General features: G+C 41.4%; 1 long non-coding RNA gene across 1 annotated transcript; it reads left to right on the top strand.

Annotated features, from left to right (window-relative positions):
• Nucleotides 1-348: 348 nt before the first annotated feature.
• Nucleotides 349-6,318, top strand: LOC114084235 (uncharacterized). Its single transcript, XR_011704400.1, has 2 exons — nucleotides 349-941; nucleotides 4,650-6,318. It is a non-coding gene; the product is annotated as an uncharacterized lncRNA (long non-coding RNA).
• Nucleotides 6,319-18,387: the final 12,069 nt, after the last annotated feature.

Below are 18,387 nucleotides of genomic sequence, written 5' to 3'. Positions count from 1 at the left end.
AACCCTGATCAGTAACACTGATCCTGACACTGACCCTAACACTAACCCTATCTCTAATCATCTCCCTAAACCTAAACCTAATCTAAACCCTAGACCTTGACCTAGACCTAATGCTATCACTAAAACTAATCTTAATCATAACTCTAGTTCTTACAATAGCTGTAGTCCTATCTTATCCCAGACCTAAACCAAAACCTAGCCCTAATCTGATCCCTAACCCTAGCTTTAACCCTATCCCTAACCCTAACACTAGCCCTAACCCTTAATCTAAACCTATCCCAAAAACTAAACCTTGAACTAACCCGAACAATGGCCCCAATCCTAACCATAACCCTAGCCCTGAAGGACCTCAAGGCCCCAGGCCCAACATTAGGAAATCCAGCCCCTGTGCTTTGAAGCTGCAGGATGCTTTCTTACCCAGCCCCCATGTCAAAACCCCACCAGTTGCACGTAGCATTTCAAGTCTTGCACAATGGCAACCACAAGATATTCCATATAGATAACCCCGGGAGGGCCAAACTTGAGCAAACAGGGAGAAAACAGGAACCAAAAAGAGCAGGGTGCAATTTTATGTTTTTTTCTGAGAACAAAAAGTTAAAAAAAACAAGTTTACCCCCCAGGTGACCCCGCTGCTGGATTCAGGGAAACCAATAGAAAGGCTGCTGCTGTGCTAAGCTGAAAACTAACCCCCTGCTCCCTATAAAAGATCTGTGCCCCAGAGCCCGGTGTGCCAGTTCACCGAAGCTCCGGCTGAGGTTTCGCTGAGCACCCGCAGGCGCCTGTGTATCAATAAATCGCCTCTTGCTTTTGCAGCCAGTGTCTCGTGTGCTTTTCCTTGGACAGGGAGTCGGAGGGTCTTTCATTTTGGAGGTCCCACCGAGATCCAAGATCCCGGTTCCGATCCCGATCCCTATCCGGAGGACACCCGACATCACTGGCAGGTAAGCTGGCCAGCTCGAGCTGTCTATGTCTAACCTGTTGTCCTGTTGGTTTTCTGTTTTCTGTTTTGCGCGGCATCTGAAAGACTATGCATAGTCACTTAGTATTCTGATTCTGAAGCAGTTCCGTGATCACTCAGGTTTCTGAGGCAGACGTGGAAGGAGTTGACGAACTTGGACTTCACCCCTGCCACCCTAGGAGACGTCCCAGGGATCAGAGGGGTCCATTTCTTTAGGGCCCCCGGTGTTTCCGAGGGATACACCGTTTTTGTAGGTGAAGGAGAAGCAGTTTCTCCCAGGCCATCTGTTTTGTAGGCGACGGAGAAGCAGTTTCTCCCAGGCCATCTGATTCTTTCGGTTGGTGCCGAAGCCGCACAGCATTCTTTGTGTTTTATGTCCTGTCTGATTCATATCTGTACTTTAGAGATGGGAACCAAATTTTCAGTCACAAATTTTGACACTCTCAAGGGGACTTTTAAGGAGTTCCCACTCTGCTTTCTTGGGGAAGCCTAGCACTCGAAACAACTGCAAGCAGAGGATAAACTTTTTGGGAGCTGGCTACTAAAAAGTTAAAAAAAAATGCCTAAGGTCAAACCAAACTGGAGGAACTGATCCTGTGGGTGAAAGATGGGATTAAGGGACTCCCAGCAGCTGCCAGAGCCATTTAGCTCTGGGGAGTTCCCTGGGTCCTTGTCTACATCTTAAGGATTACGCCACCTCTGTTTACTTAAAAAGAAGGGACACTGAATGCAGTAAAGCCAGTCACACTGAGACCCTTGATTTTACACCTATAGTTGCCCCTATGTGAAAACATCTGGTCCACTCATGGGAAAGTCTATGGTGCCACTGATAGGAGTCATAATTAAATGAAAGTTCAAAACCTGGAGAGATATTTTCTTATCTGGTTGTCTGATTGTTTCTTAAAGATAATCTAAGTTAAATGTGTGTCTAAAAAAAATAATAATAATTTTTATTGTAACAGTCTGGTATCTGAATGGGTTTCTAAAGCATTGCACTATCTTGCAGTTAAAAGTTGGGTTTAAGCAATTGTTTAGTTTGATTTCAGATAGTTCATGCTAGAAAACTTAAATACTTGAGATAAAAAAAAATTAAAGAGTTTCAATTTTGAACTGGGTAGCCTAAAGAGCAATTAAAACGTTGGTCTGGCTCATAAAAATGACATTAGATAATTAAATAGCAATAGTCTTAGAAATTTTCAAAGCTTAATTTCAGATATATATGGTAGTGTGTGGGCAAATTTAATGTAACTCAATGCTACGTTAGAAACTTCAGAACAAGCAAAGTGGCTTAGAGGTACCAAAAAAAATTTCTTCTGATGGTAGAGATCCTATTTCCAGTTTTATGTGAACAAGTTTTTCTAATGTAAAAAGATATAAAATTTTAAATTTTGAAAATTACTTCTTAAATTTGTATCATAATTTTCAACATCTAAAACCTGGAAATATAACTTAAGGTTAAAATGCCTTAGGCCTAAAGTGTCTGCTCAAAATAGCAGTTCCTGTCCTCAAAATTAAGCTTATAAGTTTCTCTAGGTGTTCAAAAAGGCCCTAATAAAATGTTAACTCTGCTTAAATTTAGAAGTTTACAAATATTGTTTCAAAATGTGAGCAAAAAGAAGTTTATATAATTATGGTGTTATTAATGTGTTCATATCTTCCAGGTATACAAGTCTGTAAGGTAAAAGCTTCAAAAAAACATTATATCAAGCTGGTGTTCTAAAATTGTATGGTAATTTTAAATTTTGACCTCTTGTAGAAAAGTAATAATAATGTACTTTATTGCAAAACACAGGAGTGCATTGCTGCTTTTCTATAGGGGGTTAAAAGCTTTCAGCCTTTAATTCATGTTTTAGGTATGATATTATGTTGTGTTAGCTAATGTTCATGTAAACTTGAACAACAATTTATGTAAACTTTATAAAATGATCAGCTTCAGAACTATAGTACTTGAGATTTATAAAGAGCCCTGCCTTACTTGAGATAAGGCTCTGTCCCATCTCACTACATGTAAAAGTGGCTATAAAAAAGTAAGCCAGATTTCAGTACAGTTAAAATTGTGTCCAAAAATAGGTTTATGCCAAGATTACTAGGATCTCAAACAGAAAATTATGATGTATAACCCTGCTAGAATTCAAGGTAGCTATTATATAAGCTAAATATGTTTTTACCCTAGTTAATTTTGTTTTAAAATTTACTTATAGATGGTTTAAGGATTGCCTGTCAATGTCTTAAAAAAGGTATTGCTTTAAGAACACAACCTGGGCCAACATAAGATAAGAAGTTATCACCTACAGGATAGAGAGATAAACATTAAAGCCCAGTGCTCTTAATATAAGGCTGTTAACTTATTTGCTGGATGTTTAAGATCAAGATTTAAAATTAATTAAATTAAAAGGGCCAAGAAAACCAATATTCGGCTCTTGCCCTCTGAGTCAGTCTGAATCAGGGAATAAGGGACTTCTCCAGAGGGCTCAGCAACTCTAGGCCACATAACCTCCTGAGCAGGGAGATTAATGAGACCAGTGGAGGACAGAAAGCCAATCGGTGCATTTGCTGTAAAGAGGAGGGTCATTAAAAAAGGGAGACATCCCTGATGCTTCTGAGGGAAGCCATATGGTCAAGCAAGGCCTGGGCCCATTCTAGCGCAAATGGCACTAGCAGAACTGAAAAGCTGCTATGAAGTTCCCGAGGACTCCTAGGATAACTCAGCTGACTGTAAACAATAGGTAGAAACAAAAGTCAGTTTGACTTGCTTCATCTTAAACACTTAGCAAAGACAGTAAAAGCCAAAGCACAGCTGTTCCTAAACATCTTAAATAATAATAATAGTTAAATGTAACTTCCATAAATAAGTAGACTGGAGGCTACAAGAGAGATTCTTAGACAGAAATGCCTGATTACTGTCAAAGGGACTGCTAGAATAGTTTTAGTCTAAGGCTTTTATTTCTAGCCAACGCAGGTAGACTTGATGTTTGCTAATATGGTTATCCAGCCCTAAGTAGCAGAATTAAAGATTTCTCTATTAGACACAGAGGAGAAACAAAAGGTTCTCTTAGAAGCTCACAAAAATGTGCCAGGGGATGACGGGCGCCCCACCCAACTCACAAATTTGATTAACGAAGCTTTTTCTTCAACCCGGCCAAACTGGGACTATGCGACTGAAGCAGGTAGGAACCACCTACGTCTCTATCGCCAGTTACTCAGAGCGGGTCTCCATGGAGCAGGGCGACGGCCCACCAATTTGGCTCAGGTAAGACAGACTATCCAGGGGTCAGAGGAAACTCCGACAGCCTTCTTAGAGAGATTAAAAGAGGCTTATCGGAGGTTTACTCCCTTTGATCCTGATAGTGAGGACCAGAAAGGAAACATTTAATGGGCCTGCCTTCGTCTCCCAGGTAAGTCAGGCGGTGGCTAATACGTTGGGGATCAATTGGAAATTGCATTGTGCTTATAGACCCCAAAGCTCAGGACAAGTAAAAAGAATAAAACCATCAAGGAGACTTTAACTAAATTAATGCTTGAAACTGGCACTAGAGACTGGGTACAACTCCTACCCTTAGCCTTGTACCGGGCCCGAAACACCCCAGGCCCACAGGGATTAACCCCATTTGAGATTCTGTACGGTGCACCACCTCCCGCTGTTAACTTTTATGAAACTGAAACCTATGCCTCCCTCACCCCATCTATGCAGACTCATTTGCATGCTTTGCAATTGGTCCAGAACGAGGTCTGGAAACCTCTAGCCGCAGCATACAAAGAGGAACTTAAAACCCCCTTGCTGCCACATCCCTTCAAGGTCAGAGATACCGTCTGGGTACGCAGGCACCAGAGCAAGAACCTCGAACCGCGGTGGAAAGGACCCTACACTATCCTGCTGACCACTCCTACTGCACTCAAAGTGGACAACATCGCTGCTTAGATCCACGCTTCCCACGTGAAGACTGCACATCCACAGGAGTCCGCAGACACCTCTCCGGATCCAGAATGGAAGTTGCAACGCACCCAAAATCCACTAAAGATAAGACTCACTCGCTGTTGATTTTTCTTGCTTTGTGCTGTGTCTTCCCCATATCAGTTAACTCCAACCAGTCTGTGAGCCAGACATGGCAAATATTATCGGGGACAAGAAATATAATTTAGAAAAAAAAAAAAACATCCGCAAAATACCCCCTTTGGGCTTGGTGGCCTACCCTAGGGCCTGATCTTTGTCACCTGCTGGCTGGGGCGAACGACTTTGATAGCCCAGGTGAGTCAGAAGCGTGCGTCACCAGTGGACGCTGCGCCTATGTAAATCGTCCAACAGGGTGTAAAGACCCGAGAGCTCGAGCGGCTCTAAGAAAAAAACCCTTCTATGTATGCCCTAGGGACGGGAAAACTAGGTCGCAGGCACAAAAATGTGGGCAACATGAAAGTTACTATTGTAAGTCTTGGGGATATGAAACTATGAGGGATATATGATGGAAGCCAGGTTCATCTGGGGATTTAATACAAGTAAAAAAAAAAAAAAAAGGACAAGAGCCCCCACTATCTTCCGACTCCTGTAGGAGCCTGAAATGGTACGGGGCAAGGCCATGCTCCGCGTTTGCCTGCAACCCCTTAAACATTACCTTTACTCAGGCAGGCAAGACATCAAAAAAAAAAAAAAAAAAAAAACAACAACAACAACAAAAAAAAAAACAATGGGGCCTAAAAATGTACTTCAAAAATGCCTACGACCCTGGGGTCCTATTCAAAATTAGGCTAACTACTATATTATCTACTGTAGCTGGCCCCTTGATTATATTACTGTTAATTTTAACCTTTGGACCTTGTATATTCAACAAATTAATGCAATTTATGAAAGAAAAACTGTCTGTAATCCAAACTAATGTCCTCGCGCAGCAATATCAAGTACTCCCACAGCACCCTGAGCCATCAGCTGAGCTAGTGCCGGACTCTGAGCAGGTAGATCAATGGATATAGGATTATATCCCGGATAAAGAAAAGGGGGGAATGAAGGACCTCAAGGCCCCAGGCCCAACATTAGGAAATCCAGCCCCTGTGCTTTGAAGCGGCAGGATGCTTTCTTACCCAACCCCCATGTCAAAACCCCACCAGTTGCACGTAGCATTTCAAGTCTTGCACAATGGCAACCACAAGATGTTCCATATAGATAACCCCGGGAGGGCCAAACTTGAGCAAACAGGGAGAAAACAGGAACCAAAAAGAGCAGGGTGCAATTTTATGTTTTTTTCTGAGAACAAAAAGTTAAAAAAAAAACAAGTTTACCCCCCAGGTGACCCCGCTGCTGGATTCAGGGAAACCAATAGAAAGGCTGCTGCTGTGCTAAGCTGAAAACTAACCCCCTGCTCCCTATAAAAGATCTGTGCCCCAGAGCCCGGTGTGCCAGTTCACCGAAGCTCCGGCTGAGGTTTCGCTGAACACCCGCAGGTGCCTGTGTATCAATAAATCGCCTCTTGCTTTTGCAGCCAGTGTCTCGTGTGCTTTTCCTTGGACAGGGAGTCGGAGGGTCTTTCAGCCCTAACCCTAGCTCTAATCTTATTTATTACCCTAACCATAACCCTAACCGAATTCTAACCCTAGGCGTAATCTTAAACTATCCATAACCCTAAGGCTGTCCATTACCTTAAACCTAAACTGAACCCTAAACCTCACCATATCATTACCCTAACCCTAACACTAACCCTAATGCTAATTTGAGCCCTAACCATAAACCTTAATCTAACACATACCCTAACCCTGATTCCGACCCTAATAATAGCCTAGCTGCAAAGCTGACCCTAACACTCAACCTAATCCTTACAATATATCTGGCTATAAACCTAACCCTAAAACAATCCCTAACCATAACCCTAGACCTGACATTAGCCCTAGCCACAATTCTAGCCCTAAACCTAACACAAATCCTAGCTCTAAACCTAGCACTAAGCCTAGCCTTAATCCTAACCATAACCTTAACCCTAGACCTGTCCCTAATTTTATCACTTGACCTAGCCCAAAACAAAGCTGTAACGTCATACCTTAACCTAACCCTAGCACTAAACATAGGCCGAAAACTAACATTAACCCTAGCACTACTCCTAGCACTAATTTAGCCCTAACCCTAAACCTAACCCTATACCTAGCCCTAAGAATAAATCTCTCACACTAGCCCTATCCCTAGTTCTAAACCTATCCCTTACCATAACCCAAACTCTAGACCTATCCCTAGCCCCAACCTTAGCCCTAAACTTTGCCATAGCCCTAAATGTGAATATAACCCTAACCATAAGCCTAAAGCTCACCCTAACACTACCCTTGTCCCTAATGCTAATTGGAAAACTAGCCCTAACCCTAACCTAGCCCTAAAACACAACTGAGCCATAAACCTAACCCTAACCCTTAATCTAAACCAAACACCAACCCTAAACCTAGCCCTAAACTTTGCCATCATTTGAGTGCTAAACCTAATCCTAGGAGTAACCTTGACCCTGACTCGGATCAAAACACTAACCCTGCTATATACATTGCCTTAACACTAACCCTAGAACTAGACCTAATCAGAAACCAAGTGTTTCATTAGCCATAGCCCTAAAGCTAACATAAATCCTAGCACTAATCCAAGCTCTAAACCTAGGCTTAACCCTAAGAATAACCCTAAACCCAACCCTAGCCCTAACACTATCCCTAACCCTAATCCTACCCTAAACCCATACCTTTCCCTAATCCAAACCCTCACCCTAATGTTACCTAGTCCTAACCCTAATCCTTAGCTTACCCCAATCCCCAACTATATTACTAGTCCTAATCCTAGCCTTCATTATAGTTGTAACTCTAACCCAAACTCTAACCCTTATTCTGACTTTAATACTAACCTTAGAACTAAACCTCACACTAACCCTAAACTGGACCCTAAAACTACCCCTACCAGGAAACCTGTACCTAAATCTAACAGTAACACTAGCATGAGACCGAACCTAATCCTAAATACAGTCATAAATCTAGCCCTACCCCTAAACAGAAACCTAGCACTGGCCCTAACAATAACCCTTAACCTAACCCAAAGACTAACCCTATCCCTATACCCAACACTAGTCCTAATTCTGGCCCTAACTCTAACCCTAACACTAATCCTAACCGATAGCCCTCATGCTAGCCATAAACACCACACAAACCTAGCCTTATCCTAGCCCTTAACCTGGCCCTAATTGTAAAACTAACCATAACCCTAGCTCTGACTCTAACCCTAACCATCGCCCTAGCGCTAACCCAAGCTCATATCACAACACTTACTCTAAACCTAACTCTGACACTAACCCTAGGCCTAAATCAAACCCTAGCCCTAATCCTAACCTTAACCCTAGCATTAACCTTACCTCTAACCTTATCCATTAACCTAACGATAAGCCTAACTCAAATGCTAACCCTAGGCCTGATGCTAACCCTATCACTGACACTAACTCTATCCATTACTCTAAACTTACCTTGAAGACTAAACCTAACCCTACTCATTACCCTACTTCTAACCCTAACCCTAACGCTAATTCAACACTTAACTCTAAACCTTAAACTAAACCAAACCCTACCCGACCCTGACCCTAATAAAATGCCTAGCTCTAAACCTGACCCTTACACTAAACGTAATTCTTACACTAGACCTAGCCATAACCTAACCCTAAAACTATCCCTAACCAAAACCCTAGACCTGACATTAGCCCTATCCCTAATCCTAGCCCTTGCCCAAACACAAACCCTCAAACCTAGGCCTAAAGCTAGCCTTAATCATAACCCAAACCCTAACTTAGCCCTAACCCTAATTCTACTCTCACCCTATCCCTAAACCTAGCTATACCCCACTCTTTTCCCTAAACCTAACCCTATCTCTAACACTAACACTAACTCTAACCCTAGCCCTAACCCTAACAATAACCCTAGCGCTAATCCTAGCCCTAATTTAGCCCTAACCTTAAACCTACCCCTAACCCTAGCCCTAAGACTAACTCTAACTCTCGCCTAGCCCTATTTCTAGTTCTAACCCTATCTACTATCATAACTGTAACACTAGCCCTAACTTTAGCCCTAACCATAGTGCTAGCCCTAAACCTAGATCTAACCATAACAATTAATATAAGATTTAACCTCACCTTACTACTAGCCCTAACACTATCACTAATCCCAAATCTAGCGCTAACTCTAGCTCTAGCTCTAAAACAAAACTGAGCCATAGCCCCAACCCTAACCCTAACCTAAACATAACCCTAGACCTGACATTAGCCCTATCCCTAATTCTTACCCTAACACTAACACAAATCCTAATCCTACACCTAGCCTTAACCCTCGGCCTAATTTAAGTCCTATTCCTAATCATAAAATTAACACTGATCCTGACTCTGACCCTAACACTAACCCTATCTCTAATCATCCCCCTAAACCTAAACCTAATAGAAACACTAGACCTAGTCCTAATGCTAACCCTATTACTAGCCCTAATCATAACCCTAGTTCTTAAATTAGCCAGAGTCCTACACTAGCCCTAACTTAACCCAAAACCTAGCCCTAATCCAAGACCTAATTCTAGTTATAATCATAGTCCTACCCCTATCCCTACCCCTGACACTTAACCTAAAGCTAACTCTAAACATAAACCTTGTCCTTACCCGAAACCTAAACCAAATCATAGCCCTATTCCTAACAATAACACTAGCCCTCAACCTAGGTATAATTTCATCCATTACCCTAACCAAAACCCTAAGCAAATTCTAACCCTAGGCCTAATTCTAACCATAGTCCTAACCTAACCATAATCATACTTCTAACTGTAGCTCTAATCCTAAACATTACCTGAACCATGTCTTTAACCAGATTCTATACCTAGGCCTAACCCTAACCCTATGCCTTACCCTAACCCTGTCCACTATACTAAACCTAACCTGAACCTGAACCCTAACCTAAAGTATGCATTACTCTAACACTAATGCTAATTTTCTCCTTAAACCTAAACCTTAACCTAACCCATACTTTAACCCTGACTCTGACCCTAATAGTACCCCTAACTCTAAACCTGACGCTAATGCTCAATGTAACCTTTACAATAGACCTGGCCATAAACCTAAACCTAAAATTATCACTAACCATAACCCTAGAACTGACATTAGCCCTAGACCTAATTAGCCCTAATGCCAACACAAACCCTACCCCTAAACCTAGCCCTAAGACTAGCCTTAATCCTAGTCCTAACCTTAACCAGACCACTAACCCTAATTTTATCCCATGGCCTATCCCCAAATGTAGGTGTAACATCATACCTTACCCTAACCCTAACCCTAACTCTAGGCCAAAACCTAACACTAATCCTAGGCTAATCCTACACCTAATTTAACCCTAATCCTAAACTTAATCCTATTCCTAGCCCTAAGACTAACTCTAACTCACACCCTAGCCCTATCCAAAGTTGAAAACCTATCCCTTACCATAACCCAAAACCTAGCTCTATCCCTAGCCCCAACCCTAAGTCTATCCATCACTTTAGCCCTAAACCTGGTTGTAAACCTTAACCTTAAGCACAAACCTCACCCTAACACTAGCCCTAAACCTAATGCTAATTGGAAAACTAGACCTAACCCTACCCTACCCCTAAAACAAAACTGAGCCATAATCCTAACCCTAACCATTAACTTAAACCAAACACTAACCTAACACCTATCCCTAAACTTAACCCTATTTTGAGTCCTAACCCTAAACATAGAAATAACCCTGACCCTGAGTCGGACCCTAACAGTACACCTACCTCTAATCATTGCCATAACGAGAATCCTAGAACTAGAACTAATCAGAAAACTTGTTCTTTCATTAGCTGTTGCCCTAATACTAACACAAATTCTAGCCCTATTCCGAGCCCTGAATCGAACCCTAATCCTACCCATACCTTTAACCCATTCCTTACCCTAAGCCAGACCCTAAACTTAATGCTACTGTAGTCCTAACATCAATACTTAGTCTAGCCCAAACCCTAACTCTATTACTAGTCCTAAACCTAGGCTTAATTTTAGCTTTAACCCTAATCCTAACCCTGACCCTTATTCTGACCCTAACACTAACCCAGATCTAAACCTCAACCTAACCCTAAACTGAACCCTAACACTACCACTACTGGTAACCTATACTTAAACCTAACATCAACACTTGCACTAGACCAAACCTAATCCTAAATAGAGTCATAAATCTAGAATTAGCCCTAAACAAAAACCTATCACTAGACCTAACAATAACCCTTAACCTAACGTAAAGACTGAACCTATCACTAGACCAAATGTAGTCCTAATTGTGGCCCTAACCATAAAACTAACCCTAACCCAACAATGACCCTTAATCTATAGAAACCCTAGCTCTAAAACTTATCCTAAACCAAAACCTAACCCTAACACTAGACTTATCCATAACCCTGACCCTAATACTAGCCATAACCATATCCCTAGCTCTTATATTTCCCATAGCCCTAACGTTACCCCTAAACATCACACACAATCTAGCCCTTATACTAGCCTTAAACCTAGCCCTAATCATAACCCAAACCATAACCTTAGACCTAACCCTAATGCTAATGCTTGCCCTAGCCCTAAAACTAGCTCAAACTCTAATCCTTAGTCTAAACATAACCCTAACCCTAAACCTAACCCTAGCCCTGACTCAAACGCTAAACCTCGCCCTAGGCTTAACCCTAGCTCATATGCCAACACTTACCCTAACCTAACCCTAACATTAACCCTAGGCCTAACCCTAACTCTAACCCTAAACCTAACCTTAAGCCTAGCCCTAAACTTAGCTCTAACCCTATCCATTATCCTAAAGATAAGACTAACCCAAATGCTATCCCTAGGCCTAATGATAACCAGATTGCTAACACTAACCCTATCCATTACTCTAAACCTAACCAGAACCATAACCTAATTCTATCCATTACCCTAACCCTAAACCTAACCCACCGCTAATTCAAGCATTAACCCTAAACCTTAACCTAACCAAAACCCTACCCAGACCGTGAAACTAATAATACACCTAGCTCTAAACCTGACCCCTACCATAAACTTAACCTTTATACTAGACATAGCCATAACCTAACACTAAAACTAATATTAACATCAACCTAGAGTGACATTAGCCCTAGCTCTAATCCTGGCCCTAGCCCTAACACAAACCCTCAGCTTAATCCAAAAACTAGACTTAATCCTAACCCAAACCCTAACCTTAGTCCTAACCCTAATCCTAACCCTTGCACGTGCCCTTAACCTACCTATAACCCTATCCATTCCCCTAAACCTAATCCTAACCCTAACACTAATACTAACCCTAACCATAGACCTAACCATAACACTAAACCTAGTGCTAATCCTAGCCCTAATTTAGCCCTAATCCTAAACCTACCCCTAACCCTAGATGAAAGACTAACTTGAACTCTCACCCTAGCCCTATTTCTAGTTCTAACCCTGTCCGTTACCATAACCCTAACACTAGCCCTAAACTTAGCCTTAACCCTAGCCATAGCTCTAAACCTAGATCTAACCATAACTATAAATCTAAGCCTAAACTTCACCCTACCACTAGCCCTAACACTAATCATAAAACTAGTCCTAAACCTAGGCCTAGTTCTAAAACAAAACTGAGCCATAGCTCTATCTCTAACCCTAGCCTAACCTTAACCCGAGACCTGATATTAGCCATATCCCTAGACCGAAACCTAGTTCTAAGCCTAGCCTTAATCCTACCCCTAATTTTAACCCTAGCCCTAAACCTAATTTTATTTCTTTTCCTAGCACTAAACATATCTGTAACATCATACCTTACCCTAAACCTAATGCTAACCCTAACCCTAGCCCTAAACCTAGGCTTAAATCTAACACTAACCCTAGCACTAATCCTATCCCTAATTTAGCCCTAACAGTAAACTAACCCTTTCCCTAACCCTAAGACTAACTCTAACTCTTGCCCTAGCCCTATAACCTAGTTCTAAACCTATCCCTTACTATAACCCAAAAGCTAGCCTATCCGTAGCCCCAAACTTAGCCCTAACCTTCACCCAAGGATTAAACCTGGATCTAAAACTAAAATTAAGAATAAACCTCACCCTAACACTAGCCCTAACCCTAATGCTAATTGGAAAACTAGCCATAAATCTACCCTAACCCTAAAACAAAACCGAGCCATAACCATAACCCTTAACCTAAACCAAACACTAAAGCTACAACTAGTCCTAAACCTAGCCCTAATTTCAGTCTTAACCCTAACCCAACCCTAGACATAACCCTGACACTAACTCGGCCCTTAAACTAACCCTAGCTCTAATAATTGCCCTAACACTAACACTAGAACTAACCCTAAACAAAAAAAATAGTTTTTTTCATTAGCCGTATCCCTAATGATAACACAAATCCTAGCCCAAATCTGAGACCTAACCATATTTTTTTATCTCTAACCCTAACCTTAACCTAGCCCTAAACCTAACTCTAACCCTAACCCTACCTTAAACCCTATCCCTTTCCCTAAGTCAAACTCTAACCCTAATGCTATCATAGTCCTAAAATTAATCCTTTGCCTACCCCAAACCCTAACTCTATTACTAGTCCTATCCTAGCCCTCATTCTAGATTTAACCCTAATTCTAACGCTGACCGTTATTCTGATCTGAACACTAACCCTAGATCTAAACCTGACCCTAACCATAAACTGAACCCTAACATTATCCTTACCAGTAAACTTATACTTAAACCTAACAGTAACACTAGCACTAGATGAAACCTAGTTCTAAATATAGTCATAAATCTAGCCCTAGTCCTAAACAAAAACCTAGCACTAGGCCTAACAATAACCGTTAACCTAACTAAAGACTAACCCTATCCCTATACCCAATTCTAGTCATAATTTTGACACTCACCCTAAACCTAACCCTATCCTGAAAAATGACCCTTAACCCTAAACAAATTCTAGCTATAAACCTTATCCTAACCTAAAACCTAACCTTAACACTAGACATATCCATAACCCTGACCCTAAAACTAGCCATACATATATTCCTAGCTCTTATATTTCCCATAGCCCTAATGTTAGCCCTAAAACTTACAGAAAACCTAGCCCTTATCCTAGCCCTAAACCTAGCCCTAATGGTAACCCTAACCATAATCCTAGACCTAAGCCTAATCCTACACTCGCCCTAGCCCTAAACCTAGCTCAAACTCTATCTCTTACCTTAAATATAAACCTAACCCTAACCCTAGCCCTGACTGTGACCCTAACTCTTGCCCAAGAACTAACCCTAGCTCAAATGCTAATACTTACCCTAAAACTATGCCTGATACTAACCCTAGGCCTAACCGTAATCTTAGCCCTAATCATAACCTTATCCCTAGCCCTTACCTTAGCTCTAACACTATCCATTACCCTAAAGATGAGCCTAACTCATATGCAAACCCTAGAAGTAAGCTAACCTATTGATAACAATAACCCTATCCATTTCTCTAAATCTAACCTGAACCCTAAACCTAATCCTATCCATTACCTTATCTGTTACCCTAACACTAAAGCTAATTCAATCCTTAAATCTAAAACTTAACCTAAACCAAAACTTACCCAGACCCTGACCCTAATAATACACCTAGCTTTAAACTTGACCCTTATCTAAACCTTAACCTTGCACTAGACCTACCCGTAACCTAACCCTAAAACTAACACTAACCAAAAATCTAGACCTGACATTTGCCCTATCACTAATCCTAGCCCTAGCCCTAGCATAAACCCTCATTCTAGCACTAAATATAGCCTTAATCCAAACCCTAGCTCTAACCCTAATTCTAACCCTTGCCCTAGCCCTAAACCTAGCTATAAACCCATCCCTTTCCCTAAACCTAACCCTAACCCTAGGCCTAAATGTAACACTAACCCTAGCCCTAAATCTAGCCCTAACGTAGCCCTAACCCTAAACGTAACCCTAACACTAGCCCTAAGACTAACTCTAACTCTCGCCCTAGCCCTATTTCTAGTTCTAACTCTGTCTGTTAATAAACCTAACACTAGCCCTAACCTTAGCCCTAAACATAGTAATAGCCCTAAACCTAGATCTAAACATAACAATAAATCGAATCCTAAAACTCACCATACCACTAGCGCTAATGCTATTGCTAATCCTAAAAGTAGCCCTAGCTGTAAAACAAAACTGTGACAAAGCCCTAACCCTAACCCTAACCAAACTATACTCCTAGACTTGAAATTAGACCTATCCCTAATTCTTACCCTAATCCTTACACAAAACCTCACCCTACACCTAGGCTTAACCCTAGCCTTATTTGAGTCTCTCCCTAACTCTGATCAGTAACACTGATCCTGACTCTGACCGTAACATGAACTCAATCTCTAATCATCACCCTAAACCTAAACCTAATCTACACACTAGATTTAGACATAATGCTAAACTTAACACTAGCCCTAATCAAAACTCTAGTCTAACATTATCCCTAGTCCTAAATAGCCCTAACATAACTCAAAACCTAGACCTAATCAGAGCCTTAACCCTAGTTTTAACACTAGCCCTAACCCTAACCCTAGCCCTAAAACTTAACCTAAACCTACCCCAACCTAAACATTTTCCTAAACCGAAATCTAACCCAAACCATAGCCCTAATCCTGACCATAATACTATCCCTATCCGTACCTCTAATATTATCCATTACCCTAACCATAACCCTAACCAAATTCTAATCGTAGATCTAACCCTAACCATAGCTCTAACCTAACCATAACCTATTCCTAACTGTAGCTCTAATCCAATCTATTACCCTAACCATAATCCTAACCAAATTCTATCCCTAGACCTATGCCTAGCCCTATCCCTAACCCTAATCCTGTCCATTACTCTAAATCTAACCTTAACCCTAAATTTAACCATATCCATTACCCTAACCCTAACACTAATCCTAATGCTAATTTGAGCCCTAAGCCTAATCCTTAACCTAACACATACCCTAACCCTGACTCTGACCTTAGTAATATCCCTACCTGTAAACCTGACACTAAACTTCAACCTAACACTTACAATAGACCTGGCCATGATCCTTAGCCTAAAACTATCCCTAACCATAACCCTAGACCTGACATTAGCCCTATTCCTAATCCTAACCCTAACCTTAACACAAATCCTAGCCCTAATCCTATTCCTAAGCCTAGACTTAATCCTAACCCTAACATTAACCCTAGCCCTAACCCTAATTTTATGCTTTGCACTAGCCCGAAATGTAGCTGTAACATCTTACCTTACCCTAACCCTAATTTTAACCCTAAACCTAGCCCTAAACCTAGGCCTAAACCTACAACTAACCATAGCTCTAATGTAGCCCTAATTTGGCCCTATCCCTAAACCTAACACTATCCTTAGCCCTAAGACTATCTCTAACTCTTGCCTCAGCCCTATCCCTAGCTCTAAACCTATTCGTTACCATAACCCAAACCCTATCCCTATTCCTAGCCCGAACCCTAGCCCTAACCTTCACGCTAGCCCTAAACCTGGATCTAACCCTAACCTTAAGCCTAAAGCTCCCTCTAACACTAGCCCTAACCCTAATGATAATTGGAAAACTAGCCCTAACATTACCCTAGCCCTAAAACAAAATCGAGCCATAACCCTAACACTAAACCTTATCCTAAACCAAACGCTAACCGTACACCTAGCCATAAACATAGCCCTAATTTGAGTCCTAACCCTAACCCTAGAGTTAACCCTGACCCTTAATCAGAACCTACAGTAACCTTAGCTCTAAACATTGCCCTAACGCTAACCCTAGAACTAGTACTATTAAGAATCCTAGATTTTCATTAGCTGTAGCCCTAATGCTAACACAGATCCTTGTTCTATTCTGAGGCCTAAACCTAGGTATAACCCTAAACCTAACCCTAACCCTTACCTAACCCTAACTCTACCTCTCACCCTATCCCTTACCCTAAGCCAAACCTTCACCCTAATGCTACCCTAGTCCTAACCATAATCCTTAGCCTACCTGGAACCTTATCTCTATTACTAGACCAAAACCTAGCCCTCATTCTAGCTCTAACCCTAACTCTAACCCTGACCCTTATTCTGACCCTAAAAGTAACCCTAGGTCTAAACATGACACTAACCCTAAAGCAAACCCTAACCTTAATCCTACTGGTAAGACTATACTTAAACCAAACAGTAACACTAGCACTAGACCAAACCTAATTCTAAATAGAGTCATAAATCTAGCCTTAGCCCTAAGCAAAAAAACTAGCACTAGCTCTAACAATAATCATTAACTTAACTAAAAGACTAACTCTATCCCTAGACCCAACACTAGTCCTAAATCTAGTCCTCACCCTAAACCTAACATTACCCGAACAATGACCATTACCCTAAAACAAACCCTAGCTTTAAATCTTATCCTAATCCAAAACCTAACTAGAACACTACACTTATCCATAACCCTAACCCTAAAACTAGCCCTAAACATATCCTTACCTCTTACATTACCCATAGCCCTTATGATAGCCATAAATATCACACAAACATAGCCCTTATGCTAACCCTAAACCTAGCCCTTATTGTAACCCTAAAAAGAAGCCTAGACCTAACCCTAACCCTAACCCTCGCCCTAACACTAATTCTAGCTCAAATTCTAACCTTAATCTAAACATAACCCTAACCCTAACCCCAACATTAGCCCTGACTCTAACCCTAACCCTCATGCTAGACCAATTCCTACCTCAAACGCTAACACTTACCCCAAACCTAACCCTGACATGAACTCTAGGCCTAACCCTAAACCTAGTCCTAATTCTAAACTTAACCCTAGCCCTAAACTTAGCTCTAACTCTATCCGTTACCCTAAATACAAGCCTAACCAAAATGCTAACCGTAGGCCTAATGCTAACACTATTGCTAACACTAACCCTATTGATTACTGTAAACCTAACCTGAACCCTGAAACGTAACCCTATCAATTACCCTAATCCGAACCCTAACCCTATCCCTAATGCTAATTCAACCCTTAACCCTAAATTTTAACTAAATCAAACCCTACTCAAACCCTGACCCTAATAATACACCTAGTTTAAACCTGACCCTAAAACTAACCATAACCATAAACCGAGACCTGACATTAGCCTGAGCCGTAATCCTAGCCCTAACACTAACACAAACACTAGTCCTCATCTTAGGCCTTTACCTAGCCTTAATCCTAACACAAACTCTAACTGTAGCTCTATCTCTAATTTTAACCCTCGCCCCTTAACCTGAAGTTAGGTATAAACCCATCCATTCCCCTAACCCTATCACTAACCCTAACCCTAACACTAACCATATTACTATCCCTAACTATAGGCTTAACCCTAACACTAACCCTAGCACTAATACTAGCCATAATTTAGCCCTAACTCTAACTCTACCTTAACCTT

This window comes from Marmota flaviventris, chromosome 14 (genome assembly GCF_047511675.1).
Source record: "Marmota flaviventris isolate mMarFla1 chromosome 14, mMarFla1.hap1, whole genome shotgun sequence".
Taxonomy (NCBI): Eukaryota; Metazoa; Chordata; class Mammalia; order Rodentia; family Sciuridae; genus Marmota; species Marmota flaviventris.
The sequence above is the reverse complement of the archived record's forward strand: the minus strand, read 5'-3'. Positions and strand labels throughout refer to the sequence as shown.